Below are 11,238 nucleotides of genomic sequence, written 5' to 3'. Positions count from 1 at the left end.
TCCAGGGTATAATTGGCCGTTTTTAACTACTTTTGATGTTTCCTCTACATTTCACCTTTAAAAACTATTTACTTTGCCTTGTTTGGTATCATCCTTTTCAGCACAACCTCACGTGTCTGAATTTACAGTTATGTTTTCATTTTGACATACTGTATTAACACAATTGATCTAAAATCAGACAAAAAACATAAAATCTGAGTAGAAAAAGTTAAATTTTTTACTGTAACAACCACAAACATGTTCGTTGAATCATATTTTTAAAATCCTATGCACAAGTTTTGCAAACAAAGTTATTTGCAGCCATTTACCTTTTAGCCTTTTGTATAACCATTTCAAACTACACTGTAAAATCTAATTAGTTCCCAGAACTCAAAAAAATTGAGGAAACTCGTTGCCTCAAAAAAATTGAGTAAAGCTTAGCTAAAAATGACTAAATTAGGACAACTTATTTATTTTGAGTGCTCTGTACGAGCTCATTTGTTCCCAGAACTCAAAAAATTGGATCAAGGTTACGTAAGATGACCAAGTTAGGGCAACTTACTCATTTTGAGTACACTGTACAGCCTTGTTAGTTCCCAGAACTCAAAAGAATTAAGGAAACTCGTTGCCTCTAAAAAACTAAGTAAAGCTTACTTAAGATGACTTTTAGGACAACTTATACAGTGCAAGTCTACAGTATTAAGAATAACTTGATATTCCTGACTGTACAATACTAATTGTTTACCTACTGACAAACATTTCAAGTTCAACTGAATGAAAAAAACAATTTGTGGCAACCTGAATATGATTAAAAATTATTAACAACACTTTTTGTAATGATGTTAAAATCAGCCCAACTTTTATTTTCAAACACAACAAAGTATAACAGCCAACATACTGGACACTGTTCTGCTGAACAACAAACAATTATATTGCCATCACTGTTATAATCTTACAATGAAACAAAGTCTCAGATGTAATTATTCTGAAAATAAGTTTAGGCCTACCACAAGTTTGTTTTGTACTTACATTACTTATATAATCAAAATGAAATACTTGTTGTTCTGTCACAAGTGCAGTCTCTAATTTAAACAACACATTCTTTTTGCATTCCAACTAGAGCTGGGCGATAGAACGATAACGATATGTATCGCGATATAACTTTTACTCGATAGAGAAATTAAGCTATCGCGATAGACCTCGCCGCTCTTGTCCTCTTAAAAAAAAAAAAAAAGGTCAGCCAATCCAAATTAAGTAGCGCAGAGCTGAACCAATCACAGCCGCAGCGTCACGTCGCGTGACTTGTTACGTACAGCACAAGTGCCAAGCCGCACGTGTGTTTGTTTGGGAAGCAGCCAGCGGGTAATGGAGGAAATGAGTGTGCCGACTAGAAAAATCAACCGAGTGTGACCGAAGAGAAAACAGATGATGGTTCCAATGCCGGAGAGATTGTCGAACGGAAGAGCCATAGAAGTTCCGTAGTGTGAAGGTATTTCGGCTATTTCAAGTCTGACAAAAAACAGAGTAGCGTGCACTGTAAATTGTGCCGAAAACAAGTCTGGAAATACAATAAACTGGTGCATGCGTCACACTGTGCACCACGTTATTGTTTCAGTGAAATGAATTTCTACAATACTGTTACTGTTAATTCTACTCTCCGCAGTGTTTAAATGCTTACATATACACACAGTTACTGTCCCTCCACACATACGACTCGGTTCTGCTTCTATGCCCCAGCTTTGTTTACTTTTTCCCACCGAGGCTTCTAGACTTCTGATTGGCCAACATTTCTGCACGGTTAGGAATCTAGCGCCACCTGCTGCTTTGGCATGTTCATAGCAGCGTTTTCCTTCATTTCTGCCTTTATGTGTGGACGGGATTATTTTTTAAAACGAAAACGGAAAATCTCTGTTTTCAAAAATACCCGTGTACGTGTCTCTGACTGGAAGCGCTAATTCGTCATTCGGCTTTTGTCAGACTAAAGTAACTGTTAAAACTGTTTGAAAAGCTCAGCTATACAACAAGGAGAGATTGAGAATTTCCTTTTAGTTCTCAGTTTATTTGATATTGACAAAAGTTAGTCAGTTTTGTCTGTTCTTCTGTAAAACAAACTAAGATTTATTTTTAGAATTAATATTTTGTTTCTAAGTGGAATTGACAATTTAGTCTGTTTCGTTTGTTCTATTTTGAAACTTAAACGCTTTAGCGGCTGCCTTTTGTGTAGTTTGCAATATTTGCCTTTATTTATCTGAAAAAGTCTCATGTTCCTTAAGTACATCTACCCTGTTGAACTTATTATGGGAAATAAATATTTAAATAAAAACAAGCTGCTGATTATTTCACATTTTACTTGTGAGCAACAGCACATTTAAATCTTACAAATTCTTACAAGTTATTTGGCTTATATCGTGATAGATATCGTTATCGCCTGAAATGAAAAAAACATATCGTGATATGAAAAAATCTCATATCGCCCAGCTCTAATTCCAACACATGAGCTGGAATGTTGTAATATTTTAAGGATGGCTTGTTTCCAGTCCAGGCATTACTGCCTGAATGACTGTCATGGATCCAGGTGATCCAAATGTAGGTGCAGAAGAAAGTCTTTAACTTCCCTTAAGTACAGTGCCAGTGGATGTGGGTTGGAGATGCAATGAACTTGAACCTGCAGGCGACCATCTTCACTCACCACACCATCTGTGACAGAGGACTCATCTCTCCTGGTGTCCTGCAAGCAAACAATCATATTTTTTGGAACATGAACTTAATTGCTTTCTTAAAACATTTTTTTTCTGCATTTGGTATAAAACAGACTCCAATTTGGACAATCTCAGGCTCCCTCCCCACCGGAGAGGTGACATTCAATGTCCCAATTGTCAGTCTGGATAGCCGTGACCACCACCCAACACACAATAATGTCATGAAAGCATCATTTTATGCAAACATAAAAAGGGCTATGCAAACATGGCCAATAACTTTCATTCTAATGATGTGCAAAATGATTTGGCCACAAAACAAATTTTGCTGTTAGAAAACTTGCAGACTTCACTTTATACAGTGTAGACCCTCTAAACTAAGTTTGGGGGATGTGATCTTTCAAGAAATGCAGACCAAACTGTTGTTGTTTGTTTACTTACACAGCATGTCTTGTAGAATTAACTGGAGTCACCAGCAACAGCATAGTGCAGTCATATCTCAAGTCTAATAACAGAAGACAGGAAAAGATCAGTGAAGAAACAACTTCCCCAAACCAAAGAACAAATAAAACAATAAGTAAAACAGGCTGATCTAAAGTATGATTAAAGTTCAGCCTGATTAATATAAATGTCACTGACAGTTGCTAATATATTGGAAAACCAAAATACTTACCACTGAGTTGATGTCTTTCTGTCCAACAGCAGGAGTGCTGGTCCCGAGCCTCAAAGACAGTAAGAAGCAAGCAGAGGGAAAAAAAGCAGAACATTTTTCAGAAACCGATTTGATCCTTAATGGCTGTGCAATAATTGTAACATAGTTTGCTTATGTTGTTAAATAAAGGCTAGATTTGACATTAATAGATGTCACAGATGTTCAAAAGCTGCCACAAAGCATGAAAAAAAAAATGGACGCACAGGCTCCGACAACCGTGGCCGACAAATGCGATCCTCCTTTTCCCCAGACTACCCTTTTTGGGTGACAAAATAACCTTTTAAGATATTTTCAGCCGAGAATGTAGCTATGTAATGCTTTTTATTTCAAACAATCAACAGAAAATTTCACAGACATATTTTTATGTAAGGTTTTTAAGGCTGTGGTGTTCATTTTTAAGTAACATGAGCCCAGCGGCAGCAGCAACGCTAGGCTAACACTAACTAGCTAGCAAGATTATAAACCTGGTGCTAAACTAAAAGAAGCCACAAAATCAGTTTGAATAAGAGTAAACATTTACTCACCAAGCCTGTTTGTGACCGATTTCACCCAGCAACCACTACCCAAGCTGTCAGGGAATACACATTTTTCCCTAGTGACTGGAGGTTGCAGGGTAGTCGCTGACCTCTCTCTAGGTCTGCATGACTGAGGCATAAGTAAATTGGTCGATTATCTCGTTACCATCAAGTTATCTGATGGGAAACTCTGTGTCCTGGCAATGATGTGTATGTTACTTTAACTCGTTTACCACCTACCTGAACGTTGTTGATGACCAAGCACACCGCCCCCCCCAACAAAAGTAGTCTATTTTAGCAGGACACTACACAACAAAAATATTCATTACAGGCTCTACGAACATGACAAAGACCCAGGGTAGTGACCTGTTCTTCAAATTTCCCTGATTTACATACATGGGATTTGCCTGTTTTGATGGCAGAAGGCACACCTACACAGTCTTTGGCTCATGTATATATAAGCATCTTGGCACAACATGGTCCCGTTTTAGGATCCACGTAGAGTTAACACTAGACTCTTCGCCAGTCAGTACATTTTGTTATAACAGTGCCAGACACTGAGCATTTCTTTTCTTTTCTTTTTTTTTTTGTTGTTAATTTTGAATAAAATGAAATTTTTTTAAAACATAGATTTCCTACAGACTTGACCTGTGTGACTGCACTGCAACGTGCAGTAAATAGGAGGGTTTTGTGTGGATAAAGTAGACCTTTTTAACCAACGTGTAACAATCACGTTCCAGTCCCTCAGACTGCAACCGGGACAATTTAGTGGAAGCAGTAATGTGGAAGTTAGTTGGAGTGAAATCGAATGGTTTTACTAGGTGGACGATGATAGAAGGCCCCTTCACCATCTTCACCTGACTGGCTGAGAAAATTAGTCATTCTCTTTCTGTCATTGCAGTGACCCTCATATTTTCCTCTTTTTGAGAGAACAAAGCAGACGTGTGTCAGATAAAAGTGCAGTGTGTTAGATAGTCACGTTAGCCCCGCTCCAACTCCCATCTTACTTTTACAGATAACATATTTTGTTGTTGCCCTTGATAAAAGCGTCTCCCCTTGGGAGATGTCAGAAATTAACTTTATCTGGTCTTTAATTAGGGTACATGTGCTCTGGTGCATCTCTCACACACCCCTAAACCCTTCCTGCACCCTCCCCAGCCCAGCCCTAACACTGTCATTTTCAAAGCTATTTTAAGACAATGTGTGATTATCTGTGACATTGCTTGACATGTGCCTCAAGGCTGTCTCTCTCTTCACTATCTCGGCTCTCTTCCTCTGTCTCCCTCGCTTCTTCTTTCTGTCTTTCTCTAATCAAAAAGCCAAACCGTGCCGACAGCTCAGAGCAAATAACAAGTCACTCCCCGTGGATGTTTGAAGATGATGGCGCGACCGGAGCAGTGAGGGAGAAAATACACTGTGATCGTTCCCAGTCTTGAAGCCAGCTGAATATTACACATTTCTGCACAAGCGTCATCTAATCATGTATTTGTTTGTGGCTTGTTTATTGTGTAGATTTATAGACAGGTTTATAGATATAGTGCTGAAATTTATAAATTTAAGAAAAAAGAACATTTGAAATGCTAAGCTGTACGGAAACAATCCCCTGAAAATAAGATTTTTTAAATTTTTTTTAAGTATAATTCATTACTGGGGCGAAAAATATCACAAAATTTGATTTCCATATAGAGATGTGTAAATATGAGGTGAACGCGCCACTTATATAAGACTTCTGAAGGCATTTTTATTACTACAAAGTGATTTTTCTTTTTTCTTTCTTTCTTCTTCTTCTCATATAAATAGTTATTACTTTGTTTGATATAAAACAAGGTGTACACAACTAGTAACGGGAAGCAGGAGTACATGATTTTAGTAACTTGACAGATTCCACTTCCACACAGCAAATTCAAAAGTGTTAAATGTTTTGGTGTTAATAGTCTCCTTGCAAAAGTAGAGTTAATTTTACTCTAAGTAGAGTCACATTCTTTTAATGTAACTCTGAGGTGTAAAATGATAGTAGTTAAAATCGAGTGTTAAAAATTAGTGTTTCTATTTCAAATCTGGAGGTGTTACAATGGAAACATTAACTCTTAACTCTGAACTCCTACAGGGGCTATGACACCAACAGAGTAAATTCACAGACTCCGCCCTCAGCACGGCTCCAATCGAAGCTGAAGTGAAGCCGTTTCGGAACATTTTGCTCTACATATTTGAGTTGTTTGCCATGCTTGGTAAGTCATTTTTTCAAAGATTGTTTCAATTATTTCTATTAGCTTTTACTTCTGTGGCTCTTTGGAGTTGAGACAAAGCTGTGTGGAAGGCAGTAGCCATGTTGCTCGCTGATAGCATAATATTCTGTTTTAGCTAGCTGAAAGGTATTGTTTGCGGGCAAATACCACAGCCTTGAAAAAAGCTTGCATGTGAATTTTCAGTCAAACTTTTGGTCAAATACACCTAAAACAATGTCTAGAATGTGAAATGTTGGTATAATGGTGCTGCTTGAAGCCTGAAAACGATCGCCCATAAAAATAAAAAAAACACGAGCAAACAGCAGTAGCAGGCGTCCTGACTGGGTTCTACGTTAGCATAGATCCCTCCAGAGTTTTGTGCACACGGTTTAGGTAAAAATGAAAAAAGTTGAGGTTTTACATTTAGTTCAGTATTACCTGTTGCCTGTGTCCTTGTCTTTTGGGAAAATACTTTACACAAGTAATGGCTCAAAGAGGATTCCTTTTTTTTTTACTGTGCTGCAATTGTTTACTGGATTATTTGTGCCATTAATTAGTGTCAACTAATTTTTATTCAATCTCCACACAGGATATGCTTGTGAAGATGGAATATGGGGGAGAGCAGAAGTGCGTTGCAGTTCCACAAAGGGATGAATGAAGGACATGCATATTGTATTGAAGAAATAAGTGATGAGAATGCTGTTATTTGCATTTACCATGTCAGACCTTTTGATAAACACAATTCTAATGAAAGTGAGAACATGTATACTGTTACATCTTTCAGAAAATGTTTTGAAATTGTGGTGCACAGTTCAGAATAAATGTTTTTCAAAAACCATTGCATCTTTTTAGTAAATGTTTATTTCCAAAAGAAATTTCTAGAAGTTCAGAACAGTAAAATTCCCGCTTTTTAGAATGAATTAGAAGATAACTCTTACGTAGTTAAACTAAAATACTCTTTGAGAGTTAATATATAAACTCTTAACACCAAGTGTTAAATTATCAACTCCAGACAGATTTGGTGTTTAACACTAAATCAGAGTTAACGTACCAACTCTCCAAAAAGAGTTAAATTAACACTCTCCGGTGTGGACCCATATAGACACTTTAATAGTGTTGAAATCAAATCCGACAGTGTTAATTTGGACATGCTGGATTTGCTGTGCAGTTGAGGCTCAATATTAAAACATCTTGTGCTGACTGTGATAGATAGATAGATAGATAGATAGCCTCACCTTTATCCATATATTAACAAGCAGCGGGTTACTGGAGCTCTGGGAGGCTCTAGAAAATGGTACTTTAGTTTATTTCTTTTCTTTTAGCTTGTTCTGAAGCTATAATAGACAGTTGGTTTATGTGGTAAAGTACATGCCATATTTTCCAGACTACTGGGGTCTGAGTAACATAGATTTTGTCCTGCGATGGTGAATGTAAGGCTTTGTGCAAATGTAATACTCAACAGGAATCAAAGTAAACTAGAAGTTATTGTTGGAATTAGCTAAAGCAAGCAAAAGTTTGAGTTTGACAGAAAAATTTGAATCTGCTCTAAAGCTCAGAGGCATATGGCCATTTAACAAGTCAGATTTTGTAACTACATTTTTTATTGTTAAATATTATTATTTTCTGAAATAAAAAATATTGTCTAACCATCCTCCAGTCATATAGCCTTAATAGCAATTTTGTCACAGCCTCAATATTTCTCTGAACTTAACTCTACAGTTTTTTTGTTAGTTTAAGAGAAAAGTTTCTTTTCTTTTTTTTGACAAGTTCTGCAGTTTTTTTTTAAATCTCGGTGAGAGGGACGAGAGTCTTGGATACAGAGATGACATAGATACTGAATACATAATGTGTTGCTAATGTCACATCATATAGGATATTTAAAAATAGTTTATTTTTACAATAATTACCTGGCGATCAGTTTTAGTAGGAATTGTTGCCTGAAACTGGCACGTCAAGTATGATTCATTTTGTCAAACGTTTGTATTTCATAGGTTTTCTGATTCCACGTCTTTTCCCCTTTTTTTTGTCGTGCCGATGAAATACAATGATAGAAAATGCTTTAAGCGTACAGTATTCAACTCTACCACTGGCAACTGGAACAAATTCAACATTTATATGAAGGCAGGTTTAGATGGCAGGCAGTGAAACATTGATGAAATTACCAGTCTACCTTCCCTCAGAACGTTACCCATGTATCATAGCCAGAGCAAATACCAAATAATTACATAATTAATCAGATCATGTATGTTTCCCTTCCCTTCCTTCATTTTTGTTCCTTTGTACAAGAGTCAAATGCATGTAATCACTTGTTCGGTAATGTAATCTGATCAGGGCCATGTAATTCTTCATTTTCCAACAGCTCCCTGGAGCATCGGATCTGAGAGGGAGATGAATGTGGCAGAGTCTGGCCCTCCTCTCTCCATCTCTGCTTCTCTTTTCTCTAAATGTGGCTCCCTCTGTGTGGTTACCCGCTTGGCTGTGGAGCTGCAGGAAGTTCGATCTCCAGCCATAAGACATTATCCCTCCTTCGCACTTGTCTCTCCATGTGTCTATCTGTCCATCTGCTCCCCTGTTCTCCTCCCCTCCTCATCTTTCCTGATCTGTCCTCTTTCTTTTCCTAAACCCTTGTTTCTCCCCTCTTTCTCCTTTCCCATCTCTTCCTCCTCCTCTCTCCCTCCAGTGGCGACACCAACCATCAGGTCCCATCTATCTGTGTGTACGTCAGCAATTAGAGCGTTGTGGCAGCCAAATGCCAGCCATGTCCCCAAGCTACATACACACACACACTCTCAAAGGCTGTGCCCTGACAAAACAGCAAGAGAACAAATCACACCATAATTTATACTCTCGCTGCGCTAAAATCTCATTATATTACAGACATATGGATTTGGCGGCATGCACGGCTGGGGAGCCAGTGCTATAAATTCCACCAATCGTAAATTATTAAAGGAAAGATAGAAATGACCGTCGCCTGTCCAGATTAGCTCTAAATCACACTCAAACACGGTTTGTTTAAGGAATTAAGTCCCATGTGGTGTTAAAGGACATTACAGGGTATTTCTAAAGTCACTGGGTGGTAGGGAGGGTCAAGTATGAGCTGCCTTAAAATATCAAAGGATTATGGGTTCAAACCATAAAATACAGAAGGGCTTCCTGGTGTGAAGCATTGTCTTTATCTGTTTATAGACCAGCCAGATCAAAAAAAGATGCAACATGCCTTCACTGCACCTGTTTTCTGTGCTTTTCCATTTAAATCGAATGTCTGATAGTGAGGCCAACAAGCAACACAAACAAAGGCAGAGCACAGCTTGTCTCAACACCCTCTCCACTGCACTCGGCTCAGTCTAGCCCGCCTCTTCTGGAGCTTTAAAAAAAAGGAATTCAATTTAAGGATAAACCCGGCCAAGCCGAGGTGAAAGCAGGTTGCGAGAGGGCAGTCCTGGCCCTCTGCTGTCAGCTCGGCTTTTCATTATCACTTGGAGATGTCAGGGGTTTCATAACACCAAAACATGACTCAGTTCAGATGGATATAAGAAACCTGCTGAGAAGAAAACGAGTCCTGATGTTAACCTAACCCGAGTCTAATAACATGTAGAAGTGCTGTAGGATTTGGGAGTCCAGGCAGATACTTTTCTGCTGTTTTAATCCAGCGATCTTGCCCAGAAGTTTCTATGATCATGTTGGGGATGCAGACTCTTACTGATTAAAATACTAGTTATTGCTTATTGAAATTAAATTTCACAAAGCCTTCTAGCAGTTCTTGAAGTGACCTTGGCTCAAGTGGTTATCCATCAGTGGCCAGGTGGTGATTCAGTCCCTCAGCCATCCATTTACCCAAGTAGCAAGACGCCAGGTGAATGTGGTTGTGTGTTCACACCAGAAACACATTTTAAAGCACTTTGTAGAGCCAGCAATGTTAAAGGGTGCCAGATACCATTTGTTAAAACTGTGACTGTCTTTATTGAGAGCACCAGGGAAATAGTGTGATGCTGTTATAGAGCCGTACAGTCCACACAGGTACGGAGTTTCAACAAAACCACAGTTAATGACGAGAGACTCCCCAAGAATCTTTCTGAAAACCAGCACATACTAGTTTTCGAGTTAAACCCAATTTAACCATTTTTTGTTGCTCTTCCTTCGGTCCAAACTGTCAACAAACAGATGCCCACAGCTCATTTAAAGTTGCACCATTTCAAACTGGTCAAGTTTTAACTTCTTACTAGGAAGTTGTTTCGAGTGATGTCATGCTCAGCTAAAAGGGAGGGGGCAGCACAGATAGCTGAGCAGTGAAACAGGTGCAGGTGAATCAAAGTGCTTCCTTGCTTCCTAGTCAATACACACAGAGGCAGCATTTAAAAACAACGGGGGGGGGGGGGGGGGGACTTAAGGGTGCCATTAGACTTTGAATGGAGGGGGATCTAATACATGGATGGCCCTCTTCCTCAGTCACCCCATTGACTCCAAACTGAGCCTATTAGCAAGACAACACATCACTAATGGCACTGCTACTGCTGCTGCTGCCCCTCATGTGTTTGGAGACCACCCAGCACACACACACAAAACCCGTTTCCCACGGTATTGTTAGCTAAAACATCAGTATATTATAGCGTGAAACTCAGATCAAAGTGTGAGTTCCACTGGAAAGGCAACCACTCTGACTAAATATGTTTGAGGCCATGTATGAAGACCTGAAGAAGCAGGTCTAATCTGCACAAGTTGTTAATTGTTTTCATTGTGTTAATCCTCGCACCAGAAATCTGGAATTCTTGTTTGCACACTGAGGTAGATTATGTCTTGAATGCTGATGTGAGAAAAAAAGTGTATAATAATGACCGTCCCTTATAGCAGGAGAGGAGTGATTTATAGATCTCAGATCTCCTTTTACTTATTTGTGGCATATTAAGGACGAGTGGGCTTTCTTCTGTGATAAATCTTTATTGCCAGGAATTCTGATATAAAACAAAACTTAGTGTCCCCCTTTATTTTGTGTCTGTACACTGTTATAAAAATGCCTTTTTTCAGTCGACACTCCTTCATGTTTTTGTTTGTTTTTGATGAAGGTGTCACAAAGTGGTTTTATATTTTTTCCATACGTAGTTGTTTTCTTATAG

General features: G+C 38.6%; 1 protein-coding gene and 2 long non-coding RNA genes across 3 annotated transcripts in view; 2 read left to right on the top strand and 1 right to left on the bottom strand.

Annotated features, from left to right (window-relative positions):
• Positions 1-11,238, top strand: part of rnf220a (ring finger protein 220a) — a 192,356-nt gene that overhangs the window by 17,080 nt on the left and 164,038 nt on the right.
• Positions 2,686-3,506, bottom strand: LOC309693652. Its single transcript, XR_014272687.1, has 3 exons — positions 3,349-3,506; positions 3,117-3,180; positions 2,686-2,707 (listed from the first exon to the last, which is right to left on the bottom strand). It is a non-coding gene; the product is annotated as an uncharacterized lncRNA (long non-coding RNA).
• On the top strand, positions 6,043-6,965 carry LOC309693356. The gene is made up of 2 exons (XR_014272635.1): positions 6,043-6,130; positions 6,717-6,965. It is a non-coding gene; the product is annotated as an uncharacterized lncRNA (long non-coding RNA).

The sequence above is a fragment of the Aulonocara stuartgranti genome (assembly GCF_965226115.1).
Source record: "Aulonocara stuartgranti genome assembly, chromosome: 18".
Taxonomy (NCBI): Eukaryota; Metazoa; Chordata; class Actinopteri; order Cichliformes; family Cichlidae; genus Aulonocara; species Aulonocara stuartgranti.
The sequence above is the reverse complement of the archived record's forward strand: the minus strand, read 5'-3'. Positions and strand labels throughout refer to the sequence as shown.